Source organism: Rhinolophus sinicus, chromosome 1, assembly GCF_057876585.1.
Source record: "Rhinolophus sinicus isolate RSI-liver-muscle chromosome 1, RSI-T2T, whole genome shotgun sequence".
Lineage (NCBI taxonomy): Eukaryota > Metazoa > Chordata > Mammalia > Chiroptera > Rhinolophidae > Rhinolophus > Rhinolophus sinicus.
In genome coordinates, this window is record NC_142501.1 from 62,933,712 (window position 1) to 62,956,573 (window position 22,862).

General features: G+C 38.4%; 1 pseudogene; it reads left to right on the forward strand.

Moving 5' to 3' along the window:
* Window positions 1–812: 812 nt before the first annotated feature.
* LOC109447758 (transcription factor Spi-C pseudogene) overlaps window positions 813–22,862 on the forward strand; it is a 48,066-nt pseudogene continuing 26,016 nt past the window's right edge.

Here is a 22,862-nt window from a genome sequence, read left to right on the forward strand (position 1 = left end):
AAATAATATTTATTCATATATATGTATTCATCCACTCATCCATGATAGACACTTAGGTTGTTTTAGTGTCTTGGCCATTGTAAATAATGCTGCTATGAACATAGGGGTGCAGATATCTCTTCTACATAGTGTTGTAATTTCCCTCAGATATGCTTCCAGAAGTAGAATTGCTGGGTCATATAGTAGAGTAGTTCTATTTTTAATTTTTTGAGGAATATCCATAGTGTTTTCTATAGTGGCTACACCAATTTACAACCTCACCAGAAGTGCACAAGGGTTCCCTTTTCTCAAAATCCTTGCCAGCATTTGTTACCTCTTGTCTTTTTGATGATAGCCATTCTAAAAGGCATGAGGTGATATCTCCTCGTGGTTTTAATTTACATTTCCCTGATGATTAGTGGTTTTGAGCACCTTTTCACGTATCTATTGGCCCTTCATGTATCTTCTTTGGAAAAATGTCTATTCAGATCCTTTGTTCATTTTTTAATGGGATTTTTATTTCTTTGCTATTGAGTTGTGTAAGTTCTTTATATATTTTGGATATTAACCCCTTGTCAGATGTGTGGTTTACAAATATGTTTTTCCACTGTATAGGTTATTGTTAAATTATTTATCTGTGTTCTCTTGTAGCTCTCTGAGCATATTTAGGACAATTATTTTGATTTCTTTGTCAGGCAATTTCTGGATTTCCATTTTCTGGGAGTCAGTTGCTGGAAGTTTCCTATATTCATTTTGGGGAGTCATCCTTCCCTGATTCTGTGTGAGCACGGGTAACCCTGGGTCTGGCGGTGCAGAGTGCCAAGTGTGGGGCCATGTGGCAGCTGCAGGTGTGGGGACCAGAGGATGAGTGGGGTGGGGTGATTTGTCCGCTCAGGCCACTGGAGTCCAAAGCACTGATAACTGTGTGGTCTTTGGCAATGACTGAGGGAAGTCCACAAAGCCTGCAAGGGCTCTCGGGGTTCTCAGCAGGACCTCCAAGTCCAGCAGCCAGGAGCCAAGGCAAGCAGCAGTGGTGGCTGGAGCCAGTGGTACACACACATTCAGCCGCAGGGAGCAGCTGCAGGTGCCTGTGTGGTGATAGAGGCCTGTTGCAGGCACACATAATAGTGGTGGACAGAGCAAGCAGCAAAGACTGGGGCCAAATGCAGGCACACTGGCAGCTGAAGGAGCCCTGGTTGTCGACGTGCACTCATTACTGTGTCTACTGTGGACTGCCATGTGCGCACTGCAGTGGAGTCTGGCTAGGAGCATGTAGGTGTACAATGGAGGGGTTAGCCACAGGTGAGCCCAGGGGTGCAGGCCAGTAACTGGTGGTATGGCTAAATTCAGGCTCACAAGCCGCTGTCCATGTGTACTCCTATGGCTGCACAGTCTCCCCACAGGCATAGCAGTGGAGGCCAGTCACAGATTCAGGCCTGAGTGTGCAGATGCATGGCTGGGGGACTAATTGCAGGAGAGCCCGGTCATATAGGCTAATGACAGGGAATAGGGCCAAAGCTGGGCCCCCAAGCAGCTGTGTGCGCCATGGCTGTCAGCATGCATTTCCATGGCTGCAGTATTTTGTCACCAGCACACACACAGCAATGCGTCAGCACAGAGGCGTGCAAGCACACAGCTGCAGGGGCTAGCCCTGAGGGAGTACACACACTGCTGGGCATCAGCTGAGGGAGTCGTGGCTGACATCTTGAAGTCAGACAGATGCCGAGGCTTGGACTGACTTTCAGGGTCCTGAGCTCGCTGGGGCAGAGGGGAGAAGGTGTAGGGAGGGACTCAGGTGGCTGCTGTCAGTGAACGAAAACACCTGTGGGGCAAACCCCAGTGAAATCTGCAGTGGGCAGGCCTGCAACAGCTGTGATGGACCTTGATTTCTTCAGTGGAGAAAGCTGCTAGGGTCATTAGGGCAGGTCGCGGGGAACCACAGTTGCTTCCACTGTGTGGCTTATATCGGCAGCCCCTGCTTGTCTTCCTTGCTCCTGGCTGTCTCTGTACTTCTCCACTTTACCAGATGGGTGGGGTGAAACAGAAGCAAGTCCTGTGGTGCCCCAACATGTTGGGGAAGCTGGACGCTCAACCCGCTCTCCCCTTCCCTTTCTAGCTGGAGGGTTGTCTGTTGGTGCTGAGCAATTCTCCTCCTGGAGAATGGGATGGTGCAAGCAAAATGAAGCTCTTCTTCCTTCCTTTTATATGAGGTTATTCTCAGATTTTTGGTCAGTTGTGCTGCTGTAGTTTCTCAAGTGGACTCCAGAGCTCTTCCAAAGCTGTTCTTGTTTGTGGACAGCTGTCTAATTGTTGATCTTTGTGAGGAGAGGGAGACTGGGGTCTCCTACACTGCCATCGTGGTGACATCTGACTCCTAGGTTGTTTTTTCCTGAAAAACTGGATACGTGGCTCTGAAATTGATAAAGACAAAGATAGGAACAAATCTGATAGAAAACACTGAGTTCTCTTTTGGCATGTTACCTGTGAGATGTTCAGTGGGCTGCAGAGGATGCCCACGTGGAAATATCAATAGGCAGGTGGATGTTTACTTCTGAAGCTCAGGATCTTTATAGATCTTTTCTGCCCTAACAGATCATGTTGCACTGTAGAAACTGTAGACCAGAGAGATTGAGTGACCTGATCAAGATCATAGCTTCCCAATCCAGTGCTCTTTACAATAAAAATATGAACCCTGTAACGAAGAAAATATGTTGTTCCATCTGTACCTTTTTCTCCTGAGCTACATGTAAAAAGGTTTGGGGAGGTTTACCTGAAGACTGATGGAACTTGCAGGGGTGGAGCTGTATATTCGCGGTCACTTTTCTTCCACAAATAATAAGTAGCCAAAAAAATGGCTAATTAGTGTTGGCTAATTCACCCTAAATATAGTGGACTTCAGCATGAACAAATTTAACTTTCATGGTTTAACCATTTATAAGTGACTCTGATTCCCACGATAGGTTGTGATTTTGCTAAGGTTGCAAATTTGCATCAAGGTACTATGAGGCTTATACGAGGGAGTGAATCTCTTCACTAGTGGGTGAGCCTAGCTGTCTGCCCAGTATCTACATCTCAAGTTGATTTCATTCTTTCTATTTGTCTTCTTGTACATAGGGACTTTTGTAAACGATAAAAAGGTTTGATTCAAAAATACCTAACAGTCAAAAGCAACAAAAATAAAAACCTCCATAAAGAAAGAAGTTCAAACAAGTCAAACATAACTTCAGTACTGTATTTATTAAATTATTGGAGATTTGAAGTAATTGTTTAACTTTTTTAGTGCTGCTTTATGGCATCTGATGGTGGAACTTATTTCCTATCATGATGTTTAGGAATTGCAACATTCTAAAATGTATTCCTTACAAACGTCAGGAGCTCATGTTATTATTTATTTAAATGCCAGGAGATCTCTAGATCCTAGACCAAAAAAGGCATTCATTTATCATGAGAAAATTTTAAGACATGCATTAAAATGGAAAGAGATGGAGGCAAACTATTGGCATATTTGGTAGTGCAGCTTTCAGCCTGCCACACCCGATTGTCACATGGCTGTCCAATGTTGGCAGTGGTCCAGTGAATAGAACAGTTGTTCCAGTTTCCACTGATGCTCAACCAGTTTTGCAGGCTTTATAGATCAATGTAGTTGACATTATGGACCAAGAGAAGGTGTTGCTAAAGAAAATTTTAGGGGAAAAAAATATACAAGTATTTCCTTTTTAGTTAAAAAATATAAAATCCAAGCCGGCAGTAAACTTTTGAATTTGAGGAAACGCACATATAACAGTGGAAAAATTAAAAGCAGTCTCTCAGCAGGTGCAAGAGATTTTGAATTGAGTGCCGAAGTAATAACTACCAGATGGGTTGGCAGTTGCTTGGAGTCAGCTCACAAAAACTGTTACACCAACTAATAACATCGGTCCCAGAATGAGGGAGGCGGGCATGTTCTACCTCACCAGTCCACATTTAAAGGCTCCTCCTTGTTCAACATTTAGACTTTGAACTTACACACATAATCCATAGAAGAACTTTGATTCTAAAGGCTAGGCAAGGATAATGGGGAGGAAGGAATAGAAAAGTACTAAGAGAGATTACAGCATTTACCTAGACTTTAGTTCATGTGTGTGTATATTTAAATATTCTTTCTAATTAAAAAAGTAACACTAAGTTACCGTAAAAACAAAATCCAAGCAATCCAAAAATGCACAAAGTAAAAATTTAATTGTCCTTTCTCCCAAGTTCTACTTCCAAAAGGAACCACTATTAACATATGGTGTACATTTTCACAAACATTTTTCTTTCTTTGCTTTTGCATATATATATATACACACACACATTATATATATATATATATATATATATATATATATATATATATACACACATATATGTGTGTGTGTGTGTGTGTGTGTGTGTGTGTGTGTATATTTATGGATGGATCAGGAGAGAATGAAAATCTCTATATGTCTTTCCAAAAGTAGGATCATACTGCACATACTGTACTGTAGCTCTGTGTTTTCATTTCATGCATCATGGCCACCATTCCATGTCCTGACATGAAAATCCACATCACTTTTTAATGCTTTGAATACATAGAATAAAGAGTCCATAGATTGAATGTACCATAGTTTATTTAAAGGACTCCAGATCGATGGGCCTTTAAATTGTTTCCAATTTTCAGCTATCAGTATCACAAGCAATGTTGCAGGGTAAATTTATATAGTAGTGCCTGCTAGTGAAAGTGTTTCTGTAGGATCAACTCTTATAAGAACTTCTGGGTCAATATGTTATGTTATGAATGTAATGATGGAAGCAGCAGCTGCATCCTGATTTCTCCGACCTCTCCAGGGTCCAGCACCTGAGCGGAGGAATTCAGGACACATAGGCAGAGAAGGGAGCTACCCATCTGATATGATGTGGGAGCCCCTAAAAGCTTTCCTGGCCAGAACTCATCTCTTCCCAGGCCTATTCAAAAGCCTGGAATTCCCAGTGTAAACTAAAGTTCTCAGTAGCCTTCTGCATCCCCTCTTTGGTGGAATAATAGCCTTACAACATTTGGGAGTGATAACATGCTCTACAGATAAAATATTGGCAAGAATTTATATATCTAGTCTAATCACATCTTTTCCTTTTCATACTTGATGAAAATCTTTTAGTCTATTTTTCTATCCTGTGACTTTAGGGGACTAGATTAATTTGCCATTTTAAACCTGAAGATGTTGTGGTATCTAAGAATCATTCTTAAAGTAATACCTTATTTTGCCCAATGTACAATAACTTAATATTTTAGATATAGTGAGATTCTTTTAGATATAGCATCTCATCACCCTTCCAACTGTCCAGTGAGTCAGGCAGGGCAAAGAGTACTTTGGTTTTATAAATGAGAAAATTGAGGCTCAGAAATGTTAAAGAACTAACCTAAGACACATGTGGAGTATTGTCAGAATTTATCAATGATAAGTGCATCATATGGAAATGGGACTGAACTTGAACCAATCGTGGGAGATATCCTGAAAGGTTTACGATTGGGAGTTTTCTGGTGTTTTGTTTAAACACTGTTGTTTTCTCTTTATTTAGTTCTTAGAAAATGATGGTGTTATTTTTATTTACTTTTTCCTTATAAAATCAGTGTTTTAAAAATTATGTTAATTAAAAGGTCTGATTAGCCTCAATATGCTTAAACTGAGGTATTACTCCACTGCATGCACAGTGACTAAAGTATAGATATATGCAAGTTCATCGCTGGTGGGATACATCAGCCAAGTTAACAAGGCAAGCTGCTGTCACCAGCAATAGAATTAACAAGAAATGACCTCCATTATTCTTTCTATGCTTTGGTCATCCATCTAGGATTTGCTCATGTTAAGTCATTTCAAGCTTACAATACCCTATGATGTGGATTTTGTTACTATCTCCATTTTGTACATGAAGCAAATGAAGTGCCGGGCCAGTAAGTAACTTTCTCAATGTCATGTAGCAGGGAAATGGCAGAGCTGGATTATAACGTCCCTTGGTCTGACTCCGCCATCCATGCTCTTAAATCACTGGGCCGTACTGTAATGTCAGAACGGCAGTTTCTCACTGTCCTGTGTCATGCTCAAGTGCTTCAGAAAGCAAGTGGCTTCAGGAAGCAAACACTTCAAACTATAACTTGTAGATAGAAAGTTCAATATAAACATAACTCTGGCCAGCCCAGAGAAGCCAAAAAGACACTTGTAAAAATTCACTTTCCTCAAGACCCCTACTCTTAGTTGAATTTGACCTAATGTGACTCTATCATATTTTAACTTTTATTGACTTTTCTGTGGGCCAAGAAAAATAATGGAAAGAATTCATTCAATTTTATTAGATTAATATTCCTAAGTGAATGAGCTGTGCAATAAGCAACTCATTCTAACCCACTGGTTCAAGTTTCATCTAAATGTGGCCTTTACAACAACATCCTCTTTTATCTATTAAAGTAGTATTCAGTTACATAGTTGTAGGAAACTTTTGTTCTTTTTATCTTGAGGCTTAGTAGGCTTAACTCTCTTTTTTAGCAAGACTCATATTTTAAAGCATTTTTCTTATTTAGTAACTGATATTTTAACAAACAGATATAATCTTGACAATACCACTAAAATTTAACCAAAATCTCTCAAATCTACTGGATTCATTGTATACAATCTCTTAGCCAGAGTACCTGGGTTCAAATCCCAGCTGTGCCACTTACCAGCTGTGTGCTTTTGGGCAAATGACTTGTTTTGTGCCTTAACTTCTTCATCTATAAAGTAGGGTTTGATATTAGTTATTAGTCAAGGTTCTCCAGAGAAAAAGAACCAATAGGATATACATAGATATGGATATAGACAGAGATTTATCATGAGAGATTGGCTTATGCAGCTATGGCGGCTGAGAAGTCCCATGGTCTGTCATCTGCAAGCTAGAGGCCCAGGAAAGCTGGTGGTGTAGTTCCAATGAAACCCAGAGGCCTGAGAACCGGGGGAGCCAATGGTGTGAGTCTCAGTCCAAGAGTGAAGGCCCAATAACCTGGAGTGACATTATCTGAGGGCAGTAAAAGATGAATGTTCCAGCTCAAGCAAAAAAAGCAAATTCACTCTTTCTCTGTTTCTTTGTTCTACTCAAGCTCTCAATAATTGGGTTCTTTGAATCTACTGATTCAAATGCTAATCTCTTCCAGAAACACCCTCACAGACATCCCCAGAAATAATGTTTTACCAGCTCTCTGGGCATCAATTAGCCCAGTCAAGTTGACACATAAAATTAACTGTCACCCTTACTCAACAGTGTTGAGAATGTATTGAGGGTTTACTATGCCAGGAACTGGTCAAAGCCCTTATGTAGATTACTCATTCAATCCTTACTAATACTGAAGTACTAAAATTATCCCCAGTTTAAAGATGATAAAACTGAGGCACAGAATGTTTAAGGAATTGTCTAAAGAGAAAATAAAAATCTAGTAAGCAATAAAGTCTAGATATAAACCCAGCCAATTTGGTTATAAATCTGCAGTCTTAGTTGCTGCTACATGCTGCATTTTTAAAAATTAGTATAAAACAGCAACAAACTTCCAAACACACTTTCCAAAAGCAATCATGCTCCCCAGTGGTTTGTCCCACTCTGACCTTCTGTCTGTAAGTTGCCCGACCAACCCTACCTAGTTTGCCATTCAGATGGCCTTGGTGTTTGATCCATGCAGACGGTGATTGAGATGACTCAAGCATCAGTTTGATTTATTTCTGTAACTCCAACTCATCTAAACCCTCTGTCTGCCGCCACATTCACATCTGGTATAGTAGATGCTAGGTAAGGGCTCATGACAGAATGAAACTCCTCTTTAGAAACCCATGCAGTGACAGTTTTAGAATCACTGGAAAAGTCTTCTTTCTAAGACAAAGTTTTGTAAGAGAAGCCTGTAAGAGAAAAACTAAGAAGCAAAATTTAACAATGAAAATTCCACATCTCAAAGATTTTTTTTTTAATTTATTGTGGTGACAATTGTTAGTAAAATTACATAGATTTCAGGTGTACAATTCTGTATTACAGCATCTATAAATCCCATTGTGTTCACCACCCAGAGTCAGTTCTCCTTCCATCACCACATATTTGATCCCCCTTACCCTCATCTCCCACCCCCCACCCCCCTTACCCTCTGGTAACCACTAAACTATTGTGTGTGTCTATGAGTTTATGTTTCTCATTTGTTTGTCTTGTTCTTTTGTTGTTTTTGGTTTATGTACCACATATCAGTGAAATCACATGGTTCTCTGCTTTTTCTGTCTGACTTATTTCGCTTAAAATTACACTCTCAAGATCCATCCATGTTGTCACAAATGTTCCTATGTCATCTTTTCTTACTGCCGAATAGTATTCCATTGCGTATATATACCCAACTTCTTTATCCATTCATCTATCGAAGGACATTTTGGTTGTTTCCATGTCTTGGCCACCGTAAACAACGCTGCAATGAACATTGGAGCGTACGTATCTTTATGTATAAATATTTTCAGATTTTTTTGGTAGCTACCCAGGAGAGGGATTGCTGGGTCATATGGTAATTCTATTCGTAATTTTTTGAGGAACCTCCACACTGCCTTCCATAACGGCTACACCAGTCTGCATTCCCACCAACAGTGTATGAGGGTTCCTTTTTCTCCACAGCCTCTCCAACACTTGTTACTATTTGTCTCATTGACGATAGCCATTCTAACCGGGGTGAGGTGATATCTCATTGTGGTTTCTATTTGCATTTCTCTGATGATTAGTGATGTTGAGCATTTTTTTCATGTCTATTTGCCATTTGTATGTCCTCTTTGGAGAAATGTCTCTTCAGGTCGTCTGCCCATTTTTCAATTGGGTTGTTTGTTTCTTTGTTGTTGAGTTTCATGAGTTCCTTGTATATTTTGGATATTAGCCCATTATTGGAGGCACTGTTTGCAAAAATCTTCTCCCATTCAGTTGGTTGCCTCTTTATTTTGTGGATGGTTTCTTTTGCTGTGCAGAAGCTTTTAAGTTTCATATAGTCTCATTCATTTATTTTAGCTTTTATTTCCCTTGCCTTTGGAGTCAAATTCATAAAATGCTCTTTGAACCCAAGGTCCATAAGTTTAGTACCTGTGTTTTCTTCTAAGCAGCTTATTGTGTCAGGTCTTATGCTTAAGCCTTTGATCCATTTTGAATTAATTTTGGTACATGGTGACAAATAGCAGTCCAGTTTCATTCTTTTGCATGTGGCTATCCAATCTCCCAGCACCATTTATTGAAGAGGCTGTCTTTCCTCCATTGTATGTTTTTAGCTTCTTTGTCAAAAATTATCTGTCCATATTTATGTGGTTTTATTTCTGGGTTCTCAATTCTGTTCCATTGGTCTATGTGTCTGTTTTTCTGCCAATACCATGCTGTTTTGATTATTGTAGCCATATAGTACACTCTAAAGTCAGGGAGTGTGATACCTCCAGTATTGTTCTTTTTTCTTAAGATTGCTTTGGCTATTCGGGGTCTTTTGTGGTTCCAAACAAATCTGATGATTTTTTGTTCTATTTCTTTAAAATATGCCATTGGGATTTTGATGGGGATTGCATTAAATCTGTATATTGCTTTGGGTAATATGGCCATTTTAACTATGTTGATTCTTCCAATCCATGAGCACGGAATGTCTTTCCATTTCTTTTTGTCTTCTTCAATTTCTTTCAAAATGTCTTGTAGTTTTCAGCATATAGGTCTTTCACATCCTTGGTTAAGTTTATTCCTAGGTATTTTATTCTTTTTGCTGCAATTGCAAAAGGAATTGTTTTTTGTATTTCTTTTTCTGAGATTTCATTGTTAGTATATAGGAAAGCAATGGACTTTTGTACGTTGATTTTGTAGCCAGCAACTTTACTGTATTTGTTGATTGTTTCTAATAGCTTTTTGGTGGAGTCTTTAGGGTTTTCTATATATAGCATCATGTCATCTGCAAAGAGTGACAATTTAACTTCTTCATTCCCAATTTAGATGCCTTTTATTTCTTTCTCTTGCCGGATTGCTCTGGCAAGGACTTCCAACACTATGTTGAAAAGCAGAGGTGATAGGGGACAGTCCTGTCGTGTTCCTGAACATAGAGCAAAGGGCTTCAGTTTTTCACCGTTAGTGATGAGATTAGCTGAGGGCTTGTCATATATGGCCTTTATTATGTTAAGGTATTTTCCTTCTATACCTATTTTATTAAGTGTTTTAACCATAAATGGATGTTGTATCTTGTCAAATGCTTTTTCTGCATCAATTGATATAATCATATGATTTTTGTCCTTTATTTTGTTTATGTGATGTAGCACATTGATGGATTTGCGGATGTTAAACCATCCTTGTGCCCCGGGGATGAACCCCACTTGGTCGTTATGAATAATCTTTTTAATGCATTGTTGTATTCTATTTGCTAGAATTTTATTTAGGATTTTTGCATCGGTATTAATCAGAGATATTGGTCTGTAGTTTTCTTTTTTTGTGCTGTCCTTACCAGGTTTTGGTATCAGGGTAATGTTGGCCTCATAAAATGAGTTAGGGAGTACTGTCTCTTCTTCAATTTTTTGGAAGAGTTTGAGCAGGATTGGTATTAGATCTTCTTTGAAGGTTTGGTAGAATTCACTAGTGAAGCCATCTGGTCCTGGACTTTTCCTTTTGGGAAGGTTTTGGATGACTGATTCAATTTTGTTACTGGTGATCGGTCTGTTTAGATTTTCCAGTTCTTCATGGTTCAGCCTTGGAAGGCTATATGTTTCTAAGAACTTATCCATTTCTTCTAGGTTATTGAATTTGGTGGCATATAGTCCTTCATAGTATTCTTGGATGATCCTTTGTATTTCTGTGGTGTCCGTGATAACTTCCCCTTTTTCATTTCTGATTTTGTTTATTAGTGTCTTCTCTCTTTTTATCTTAGTGAGTCTAGCCAAGGGTTTGTCAATTTTGTTAATCTTTTCAAAGAACCAGCTCTTTGTCACATTAATTTTTTCTATTGTCTTTTTGTTCTCTATTTCATTTAGTTCTGCTCTAATTTTTGTTATTTCCTTTCTTCTGCTGACCTTGGGTTTTACTTGTTCTTCTTTTTCTAGTTCTCTAAGGTGTAACATGAGGTTATTTATTTGGGAGTTTTCTTGTTTCTTGAGATAGGCCTGTAATGAGATAAATTTCCCCCTTAAAACTGCTTTCGCTGTATCCCAAAAATTTTGGTAGGATGTATTTTCATTGTCATTTGTTTCTATGTATCTTTTGATCTCTCCTCTAACTTCTTCTTTGACCCAGTCGTTCTTTAAAAGTATGTTGTTTAATCTCTATGTGTTTGTGTTTTTTCCCGCTTTCTTTTTGCAGTTGATATCCAATTTCAAAGCCTTGTGATCAGAGAATATGCTTGGTATGATTTCAATCTTCTTAAATTTGCTGAGACTGATTTTATGTCCCAATATATGGTCTATCCTTGAGAATGTTCCATGTACACTAGAAAAGAATGTATAGTCTGATGTTTTAGGATGAAGTGCTCTATATAAGCCAATTATGTCCATTTCATCTAATGTGTCATTTAGGGCTGCTATTTCTTTATTTATTTTCTGTTTGGATGATCTATCCATAGCTGTCAATGATGTATTTAAGTCCCCTAGTATAATTGTGCTTTGGTCAATTTCTCCCTTTAGTTCTGTTAGTAGTTGCTTGGTATATTTCGGTGCTCCCTGATTGGGGGCATAAATATTGATGACTGCTATGTCTTCTTGTTGTACAGTCCCCTTCACCATTATGAAATGTCCATCTTTGCCTCTTGTTATCTTTTTCACCTTGAAGTCTGTTTCATCTGATATCATTATGGCTACACCTGATTTTCTCTGGGTACCATTTGCTTGGAGTGTCAATTTCCACCCTTTCACTTTGAGTCTATGCTTGTCCTTGTAGCTGAGATGTGTCTCTTGGAGACAGCATATGGCTGGGTTTAGTTTTTTGATCCAATCTGCTACTCTGTGCCTTTTTATTGGTGAGTTCAGTCCATTTACATTTAGGGTGATTATCGATATGTGAGGATTTCCTGTCATTCTATCTTTAGTTTTCTGGTAAGGCTGTGTCTCCATTGCTTCTTTGCCTTTTTGTTGTTGTCTATTATTTCTGTGTGGTGGTATTCTATGATGTTTCCCTCTGTTTCTTCTTTTATTACAGTATATATTTCAGTTCTGGATTTTTTTTTTGAGTGGTTACCCTTAAGTTTATGTAAAAGTAAGTTTGATATTTAGAGTATTCCATTTTCTTCCGCACGCTTACTTTCTCCATTCCCATATTCTGGTTCAGGCCTTTACTCTCCCCCATTTTGAGTTTTGGTTGCCACAAATTGTCCCTGTTGATGGTGGTCAAATAGCCTCCTTTAGTATTTCTTGTAGTGCAGGTCGTGTATTAGAAAATTTCCTCAGCTTCTGTATATCTGGAAAGGTCTTTATTCATCCTTCATATCTAAAGGATATCTTTGCTGGATATATTATTCTTGGCTCATAATTTCTCTCTTTCAATAATTTGAATATTTGGTTCCACTCCCTCATGGCTTGTAGAGTTTCTGCTGAAAAATCTGATGATAATCTAATGGGCTTTCCTTTGTAAGTTACTGTCTTCCTTTCCCTGGCTGCCTTGAGGATTCTTTCTTTGTCGTTGATTTTAGACAGCTTCAATACAATGTGCCTTGGTGAAGGCCTGTTGGGGATGAGGTAATTAGGTGTGCTATTTCCTTCTTGCATTCGAGGGTCCAGTTCTGTCCACAAGTTTGGGAAGTTCTCATTGACAGTTTGTTTGAATATATTCTCTGTTCCCTTCTCTCTTTCTTCTCCTTCTGGTATGCCCATTATTCTTATATTGCTCTTTCTGATGGAGTCAGAAAGTTCTTGTAGAGTTCTTTCATTTCTTTTAAGTCTCAAGTCTCTTTCTTCTTCCATCTGTGTCATTTCCAGGTTTCTATCTTCGATGTCACTGATTCTTTCCTCCATCTGGTCAACTCTACTACCTAAGCTGGTTATTTCATTCTTAATTTCTTTTATTGAGTTCTTAATCTCCAGAAATTCTGTTTGGTTCTTTTTTAAAATTTCAATCTCTTTCATAAATTGCTCATACTGTTCTTTGATTGTGTTTCTGAGTTCATTTAACTGCCTATCTGTGTTTTCTTGCATCTCGTTGAGTTTTTTCAGAACTGCAATCTTGAATTCTCTGTCATTTAAGTCACATATTTCTGTATCTTTAAGTGCCTTTTCTGGAGATTTTTCACTTCCTTCTGAGCTATCTTGTTGCCTTGGTTATTCATGGCAATTACTGGTTTACTATTTCTCTTCCTAGACATCTACAGGAGTGGCTTCTGCAACAGGTTGATAGGAAGTGGTCTTTCTTTTGTTTGCCAGTACTTCTTGGTAGAATGTTTTATTTTTTTTCCAACTGCAGCTTATTTTTCTTCTCCCACACGGTAGTACTATGTTTTCTCTGCACTATTCCAGCTTCTCACACAATGGGGGGATTCCCTGGGAGATGGGCTTCTCCTCTGTTAATAGTTCACCTGGGTCACAGAGCACAGTGTTCGTGTAGGTATGTGGAGAGCTTTTGAAGTTCCAAAGCTGTTCCTGCACCAGATTCAGAGCCCGTATCTTTCAGCAGTTCTGTTTACTCCTGCAGGGATCTGCCCAGATAGGTGGGCCAGGGGTCGGGTTAGTTGTGAGAGGTGGCCCAGAGCAATGGTGGCAACCACCACCACAGCCGGTCCTGCTTCCACAGCTCCCTCCCCTTTGCCAGAACTGGTTGGGCTATGAATCTGTCTGCGGTCCACAGTTCTCAGAACAGCAATTATTCTGTTCTTTTGATCTGACACTGCTACTGTTCCACTTCTAGCACAAGGCAGGTGGGGGTGGGGCGAGCTCTGGGAGGGTAGGGAGGGTGCGGCTAGTCTCAGTGCCTAAGGCTTCCATTCTCTGCTCAGCAGTGAGGGCTTAAACCACCGTTTTCAGCCTTCTTCTCTCAGTCTTTTCTCTGAGGTCTCTGCTGTGAGCCCTGGGTTCAGCCATGTTATATGCTGCCCTCTCATCCCTGTGGACCATAAGCGGAGCCCTAGTAGTCCGAGTTCTTCCCTCTCCCTCAGCTGCGGTAGTTCCTGGATGCAGTGAGCTCGGCGCACTGAGCTAGGTCTGTGTCCTGTGCCTGCGCAGCTCCGTCTCCACACTTCTCCCTTCCCTCCTCTCCCGCTTGCGTGATTTGCCCACCTTTAGGTGAATTTAGTAGTGGGCCTCTTTGTCTTGCCTGTCTGCTGTGCAGGGAGTCCTTTGTGGAGTTATAGTTGTTCAATTAGTTGTAAATTCCAGGGGAGATTTACAGAGGGTCACCTCATGCCGCCATTTTGATCTCAAATATTTTTTTTAATTCAGTAATTTATGGTTAATTTTAAGAAAAAATGCAAAAATGGAAATTCATGTTGCTATTTTGAATATGGAAATACTTTATTTTCATTAATCTCAAGTCTTTAAACCAAAATAAGAAAGCAGTCCAACTCAGAGAACAATACTTCAAAATATAATTTTTTAAATGAACATTGTAGCCACATCATGATATTTGCTATAATAGGTCTCCATTTTCTCTTTCCCTTTTGATAAATCCAGTTAGTTGCCCAAGTACAGTACTCTGCGTACACTTTAAAATGAGGCAAATCCTTTTAAGAAGAAAGTTTTTATTTTGGACAAAGTGTGGGAAGCCATTTTTTTTAAAGAGCCAAATGCCGTGTACTGATTTTAATCAATCTGTGATTAATTCACAGCTTTTTAAATGAAGAAACATGCTTTTTGAATGAGGCTTTAAAAAAAGAAATTAAAAGGATAAACAGCAACAAACAATGTTTTCTGGACAGAGAAGACTTTTTATGTTGAAAACACTGGTTAGGATTTCTGAGGGAGCATTTCAACTCCTCCATAGTAGGAAAACTCCATTCAAACCTAGAGCAGGCAACTGCAAACAAGTGATGACTTGAGAATTTCTGAAACTCTTATCTACCTCTGAAAGAATTACATAGGGGCTTAAAGTCATAGAGTCTCAAGATTCGAAGGGATGTAATGGCCAAATACTGCAACCAATCAGTCTGTATTTTAACTCTTATTTCTCTGTATTGCCAAAAATGTCACCCCCAGTCTATGAATCATACCTCTGATAACAAGAAACTTAACTTCTTCCTCAAACTATAAATGCTACACATACTTCGTAAGGACCAAGTTTATTTAAAGACCTTTTCTAGCTTACAAGTGTTTCATTCATATTTGTATCCTCAGTGCCTAGTAAGACATAGATGTACAAGTGCTCAATGAAGTTGACTGAATTGAATTGAAATGGATTTCCTTAGGCCACATATTACCTTCACTCTCGTTAATTGTGCACATATTTTATTTCCCCAACTGCATTAAAACTCTATGAGGATTGGGCAGGCATCTTATTTTATACATATTTGTATCCCTCAGCATTGTACCATGCACATAGAATGCCCTAAATAACTGTTGAATTAAAAATGTGAATGAATGAATGAATGAATGAATAGCTGAGTGAATGGATCTTACTTCTAGGCTATTCTTCAGGGGTACATTTTTATACTGCTCTTCAAAACCAAGGGCAAACATTTATATTCTATTTCCAAGACATCAAAGAATGACTTCAATTACAATTTTCCCATGATTAGAAATTTCTACACAAAGCAGCCTATGAGATTGTAATAAGACTGGTACTTAGCTCCGTGATTTTTGAAGCTGTTTATTTTCTCCTTAAGAGTATGCAGGGAGTTTTTTATACATGGTTCAATATAATTCAAAGGCTTTTCTATATCTTATTTTCATTATTTTGAATCTATAAATATAACAGATTGAAAACCCATGTAAAGACAAACTAGACTTACGTCTCTCATGAGATTTTTGCATTCTTTGTACTCAAGGGAGACATTGAATATGAAAATGAGTTATTGACACTGAATGGAACCAACATATATGGTATAGAGTATATAAGTTCTAAAAAGAACTTTATCTTTTCAGCATAGTAAGCACAAATCTTTGGTTTTTGTTATATATATATATATATATATATATATATATTTTTTTTTTTTTTTTTTTTTTTTCAGGATAAAGAGGTTTGATATTATAACCTGAAGGCATTAATGTTAACTGTTTACTACCTCATAAGGTGTAAGGTGTATATGAATGATGTAATTGGAATATTTTCATCCTGAAGGGTGAGGTTTTTATGAGACAGAGTTTAGGGGCAAGGACCCACAGTGTTGTCTAGAAGTGAAAACATAAATAGCTTATGTTTATACAGGATTTTATAGCCTTTAAAACACTTTCACATAATTTGGCCCCATGAAAGCCCTGTGAGGTAGGGAGGTCGGTGGTATCTACATTTCACAGAAGAGGACACTGAGACTCAGAAAGTGTTCAAAGTCACAGTCTAGATTTGAACTCAGGTCTTCTGACCCCATGTTTAATATTGTTTTTTACTTTAATGTCCATTGGTAAAAATAACAATTTGCTTCCTTTCCAAGCACCATCACACTTCTGCCTTTGCCTTGTCTCAGATGCAACCCATAGCCCCTAATTTTCCTCATTCTTTACTCAGGCTGAAATACCCACTTCTCTCTGTGTAAGCACAAATCTTTGGTTAAATGTTTCTGAAAATACAAAAGTTGACATGTAGTCATGCATATTTTAAACTTTGTCATTTTCATTTGACTTGATGAAATAGTACATATGTAAAGTATGTCCTTGTTCAAATTCTGAGTTTGCTACTAACTAGGTAATCTTGAACAAGTTACTAAAACTTTCTGTGCCTCAGTTTTCTCCCTGTAAATAGAATTTCTGATGATTAATGCATATCAAGTATTTAACGCGCTATAAGTGATCCAAAATTATCAGCTATTATTATTATTACTGAGAATAGGGTATAGCTGTTGAATGAAAGAATGAGTTTAAAATGCTATTACTAACATCTATGCAATAGAAAACGCATACACTTTCAAATCTATCATTTTTTGAAGCTATTTATTTATTTGGGAAATGCTGCCTTTCCTCAAAATAATTTTGGAAAAAATTTTTGAAGTTGCCTTATAACTACTTTTTAAACCACTTAAAGCAGAGTCCTAAAATCATACTTTGCTTTTTTAAAAAGTAGTAATGCCCTACTATATTACTCAACTTACGAGTATTCACAGGACTTAGCTATGAATAACTTTGAGATGTTTATGGAAATCTAACCATTTGCCAAAGGAGAAAAATTTCCATCATTGGGAATAATCAAAACAAGATTCCAAAAATGTGGATGATTACAGAATATATTTTGTACAATGATATTATTATTGAATTTAGCATCTGCTATCCTAAGAATTTCTGAAGGTAAATGCTATATATTTGGCTATATACGTTCTATAAATGTTGTTCTTTATTATATATTTGACTTACATGTTTTATATATATATGCTTTATTACTGTTATATTGTATTTTATTATTATGCAGGAAAAATAAGTGATTATGGCATGATTGGTACCAACCAAGATGGATGGTAGGAGTGTCAGGTCATGTGCGTGCTTGCGCTCTCCCATCAGGCCCTGACACACACCGAGTGGTCCAGAAAGCTTGACAAAGTAGTAGAGATTATCTTTTATTTTCATCAGGAAGGCAAAAATGTGACCAAAAAAGCATCATCCCCTCTCAGCTGACTTTCTTCTATACCCTGGGGAATGAGATTCTCTCCTGGATATCCACATAAGGATTTCCTCATCTTTTATCTCTTAAGCACAAGCTGGAAAGTTAAGGTGTGGCCTTCGTTTGCACATCATTTTTTTTAGCAAGGCACTGATTGCTCTTTGTTTCAAATTATCTTTTCAAGGATATTTGTATAGCAATGATAGAATGAGTGCCTCTATTCAGAGCAAATGGTAGGTTTACTTCCAGTCTTAGAAGATACAGTGTCTTCCTTCAGAGCAAAGGGCAGGCATGCTTCCTCTCCAGTATAATAAAGATAATGCATCCTTTTGGAGCAAAGGGTAGGCATGCTAAGTGATCATTATGGAAGATTTGGGTTTTTTAAACTCAGAATTCTCCTGTAATGTCACCCTTTAGGTGGATGGGTATCTTTATATTGTCCATGGGAACTGGGTCTCAGGGAACTAGTGCAAAAAAAAAAAAAAAAAAAAAAAGCTGGTACTCTGGCTACTACTATTGCTATGAATAATAAACTGATTCATGAGTCTCATGTCTTGTACTAGAATACTTGAAACTGTGACAAGATAATTTGTTAGCATGCAAATAGGGTGAAGATTTAGACCCTTCACAGTTCTTAAAGAGAACCTAAAAATCAGAGATAATACTAAGCAAATAGGATAGTCATGAGCAGTGCTGTCCAACAGAAATATAACTTTGGCTAAAGTTTAAATTTCTAGTAGTCACATTAAAAATGTAAAAGAAATGGGTAAAAATAATTTTAATGATATATTTATTTAACCCAGTATGTCTAAACTATTATTATTTTAATATGGTAATCAATATAAAAGTTGAGATATTTTACATTCTTTTTCCATATGAAAGCTTTGAAATCTAGTGTATATTTACACTCACAGAATAGCCACATTTCAAAAGCTCAATAGCCACATTTGGCTACTCATATAGTATTGAACATTGGTCTTAGAGAATGGGACACAATTAGAGCAAGACGATCCAAGAATGTTCCATGGATATGAATAAGGGTTCTATGAAAAAAAGGGTTGAATGGTCACCTAAGTTCAAGAAGTGCTGAGTTATACAAGGTTGATTTGATTTCTGGTTTTGCAAGACTCCTCAGAGCCTTTAATACTTTAAAATACTGAGTTTTCCTCATTTTGGGGGCTGAAAACATGTTTTTCTTTCAGAGCATTTTGTGGGATTAGTGTTCTGTGTAATACACTTGTGAACTGCTGGCACAGATTGGGTTTTCTAGGACAGCCATGATTTCAAATACTCTGTCCTGTTGTCCCCTTAAGCAATACGTGTTATGACTTTATTTGGAAATTTTAATCATCAAAATGCAGTGCTCTCCTAACTTTAAGTTCTATCCATTCTGTTGCATTCCTATTTTAGCCCTCATGACTTCTCATTCTCCAGACCACTCCACACACTACTATCCAATTAATCTTTTAAGTTGCAGTTTTGACCCCTTCCATGTCTCCCTATTTTTTCCTAAATATACATGTGTTATTTCCTAGGGCTGCCATAACAAGGTAGAACAAGCTGAGTGGCATAAACAACAAAACTTTACTCTCTCACAGTTCTAGAAGCTGAAAGTCTGAGATCAAAATGTCTGCAGGTTTGGTCCTTCTGGGGGCCATGAAGAAGAAGCTATTTCATGCTTCTCATCTAGTTCTTGGTGGCTTGCTGGCAATTTTCAGTGTTCCTTGGCTTGTAAAAGCTTTACCCCTGATCTCTGCCTTTATCTTCACAGGCCGTTCTTCCTGTGTATGGGTCTGTATCCAAATTCCCCCTTTTTATAAGGATACCAGTCCTACTGGATTAGGGACCCACCCATAATATAACCTCATCTTCAACTAAGGTCTCATTCTGAAGTACTGGGGGGTTAGGATTTCAACATATGGATTTTTTTTTTTAAGATTTTATTGGGGAAGGGGAACAGGAATTTATTGGGGAACAGTGTGTACTTCCAGGACGTTTTTATTCCAAGTCATGTTGTCCTTTCGATCTTAGTTTTAGAGGGTGCCGTTCAGCTTCAAGTTGTTGTCCTTTCAGTCTTACTTGTGGAGGGCGCAGCTCAGCTGCAGGTCCAGTTGCCATTGCTAGTTGCAGGGGGCGCAGCCCACCATCCCTTGTGGGACTTGAGGAGCTGAATCGGCAACCTTGTGGTTGAGAGCCCACTGGCCCATGTGGGAATCGAACTGGCAGCCTTCGGAGTTAGGAGCATGGAGCTCTAACCATCTGAGCCACCCGGGCCAGCCCTCAACATATGGATTTGAGGGGGACACAGTTTAAGCCATAATAACATGCAACAAATGCACTTTGCAAATATTTATGAGTGTTTATTATATTGCCAAGATGCCACGATCTCTTTCCCAACCTACAGATTCAATTCTATTTCCCACTGCTCCCCTACAAATACCTCAGACTACATTTAAACTCACGATTTACTTAAAAAGCTCTATTTCCTCACAGTAAAAGTTTCCAATTGCTGTTGTAACAAATGATCATTAAGGAGCTTAAAAGCCCAAATTATTGCCTTATAATTCTGCAGGTGAGAAGTCAGAAGTGGGCCTTACAGGCTAAATCTAGGTGTTAGCAGAGCTGTCTTCCTTCTAGAGGCTCTAGGGGAGAATTTATTTTCTTGCATTTTTCAGCTTCTGGAGGCCCAGTATTCCCTGGCTCATGGCCCCTTCTTCCATCTTCAAGGCTAGTGATATAGCAGCTTTAAGAATCTCTCTCTCTCTCTCTCTCTCTCTCTCTCTCTCTCTCTCTCTCTCTCTTTCTCTCTCTCTCTCTCTATTTCTCTCACCCTCTATTTCCCTCTCTCCCTCTCTCCCTCTCTCCTTCTCTCTCTCTTCCTCTCTCTCTCTCTCACCTATGCTTCTGTCATCATATCTCCTTTTAGAACTGTGACCCTTCTGCATCCCTTTCTTAAGGACCCTTGTGATTACTTTGGGCCCACCCAGGATAATCTCCCTGTTCCAAGATCCTTAACTTAATCACACCTGCAAATTACATGTTATCATGTAAGACAATATATCCGCAGGTTTCAGGGACTAGAACATGGACGTCTTTGGAAGACCATTATTCTGTGTTCTGCACCGATGTTATTGACTCCCCCTGAAATATCACCTCCTTTTGAAGTCTTACTTTTGAAGACTGTGGTCAAAGACCCATCATTTTAAAAAGGGTTTTTCAATCCTCTAGGTTATGATTTCCTTCTCCACTGAACTCCCAGAATGCTTTATGTGTACCTCCCTCCCCCCTACTTTCTGGGATAGATTTTTTTTTCTGCTCTTATCTCTACTACTAGCAGGAAGCTCTAGAAGGCAGGATACAGATTTTACTCATTTTGGGTTCCCAACTTCTTTCTCAGTTGTTTATAATTATTAATAGTGGTTGCCCCAAGTTTTTTTATTTATTGATTGGTTATTAATAAGGCTGTTGGGTCTGAATGGGGCCAGATTGGATTCCCTTGAAAGCCACATACAATCCTGGGCAATGTGTCCAATTTCACCTTACTTCAATTACTTCACCATTGTCTATCTTTTCAAGAGAGGCAATAGGTCCAGGTGTAGAGCATGAGCATTAGCATCAGGCTGACTACATGCTGTACAATTCCATTTGTATAAAATTTTAGAAAACACAAAACTGTGGTGACAGAATCAGATCAAAGGTTGCTAGGGGGAGGTAGAGAGGTTTGCCTTCAAAGGGACATGAGGGAACTTTCTGGATGATAGAATGTTCTAGGTCATGATAGTAATGACAGTTACAATACTATTGAATCTGTCAAAACTCATCAAAATTTTCAATTTATTAATACAAAGTACACTATAAAAAACAGCAGATTTAAAATATTGAACACGTTAAGGACAGTAGGGACAAAGGAAAGTGAAAGTCTAGATCAAAGTGGCAGAAGAGAACAGAGCACCCCAGAAAACAAGTTCTGATTTCGAAAAAAAGAAGAAGAAAGAAAAAGGCAGAAGAGAGGGAAACTGTGAGGCCATAGAAAAGCTTTTCTGAACTCCACCTCATTCTAAAAGTTCTGAAAAATAAATTCACATGAAACAGGCAAACTGCTAGGTGCAAAAGCCTATACTGAGTGCCAAAATAATAAAAGGAAAATAATGACAAGAAATAACATCAAATGAACAAGGCACTACATTTTTTTGCTCACTAGTAGTTTAAGTTCAGCAAAATCAGCACACCCAAGACAATGACATAAAAGCAATTAAAATGAAAAATAGCACAGTCATGTGGAATTATTGAAAATAATAAAGTGCAAAGGAATTAACAGGATGGATATCCTGAAGAGGTGTGTTGTGAGCCAGATTTGGAAGGAAGTGCTTGATTGCATTGGCAGGAGCAATAGTCCAACTGGGAAAGAGTATCACGAGCAAACACCTGGAATCAGGAAATAGTAAACATGAGAAAATGTTACTGATTTTCCTATTGCTGTGTATCTCTTAGCATAGTCTTGAAATGACACAAATTCTAACACAAGTCACTACTCTTCCCTGAAAACTTCCCTGTCATCTCATCCCAAATCAAGTGCTCTAACTTCATGGAAATGTTTCATTCTGTGCCTCACAAATTTGCTTTGTTTCCCAGCTGTTTAATGTGTTCAACGACACTCTTCCTGGTGCAGGAATTGTGTTCTCAAAATGTCTAGTCGATTTCACGGCACAGAGTAAACACTAAACAATACAAAAATTTGATTAATAAAATCTAAAACTTACCTCCCAAAGAATAACATGCTATTCCTTCAGCAAAAACATTTCACCTTCAAGTAGAGAACTTTATTTATCCTATAATAAATCATCAGAATGACATTGCTGTTGTAATTGTCCTCCTAAGAAAGTGGTTCTTTTCTCTCCCTTTCTATTCTCCCCTCTCCTTTCTTCCCAAGGACTAGCAACTCACTGGAGCCTGTTTGTTGAAGGCATTTTCTTAGTACAAGCCTGGAATATAGAAGCATCATTAAAAAGAGCACATTTGTACATATATGTGGTTGGGAAGAAGATTGGGGTAGATCTAAAAATGAAAGGTTTCGGCCTTTTTGCCCTATCCCTTCTGCTAATCTCCCTTGAAAGGATAAAAATGTGTCTGTGAAGTGGATCCATCTCAACTGTAAGCCCTGTTGTGGTCCCCACAGGTGGTTG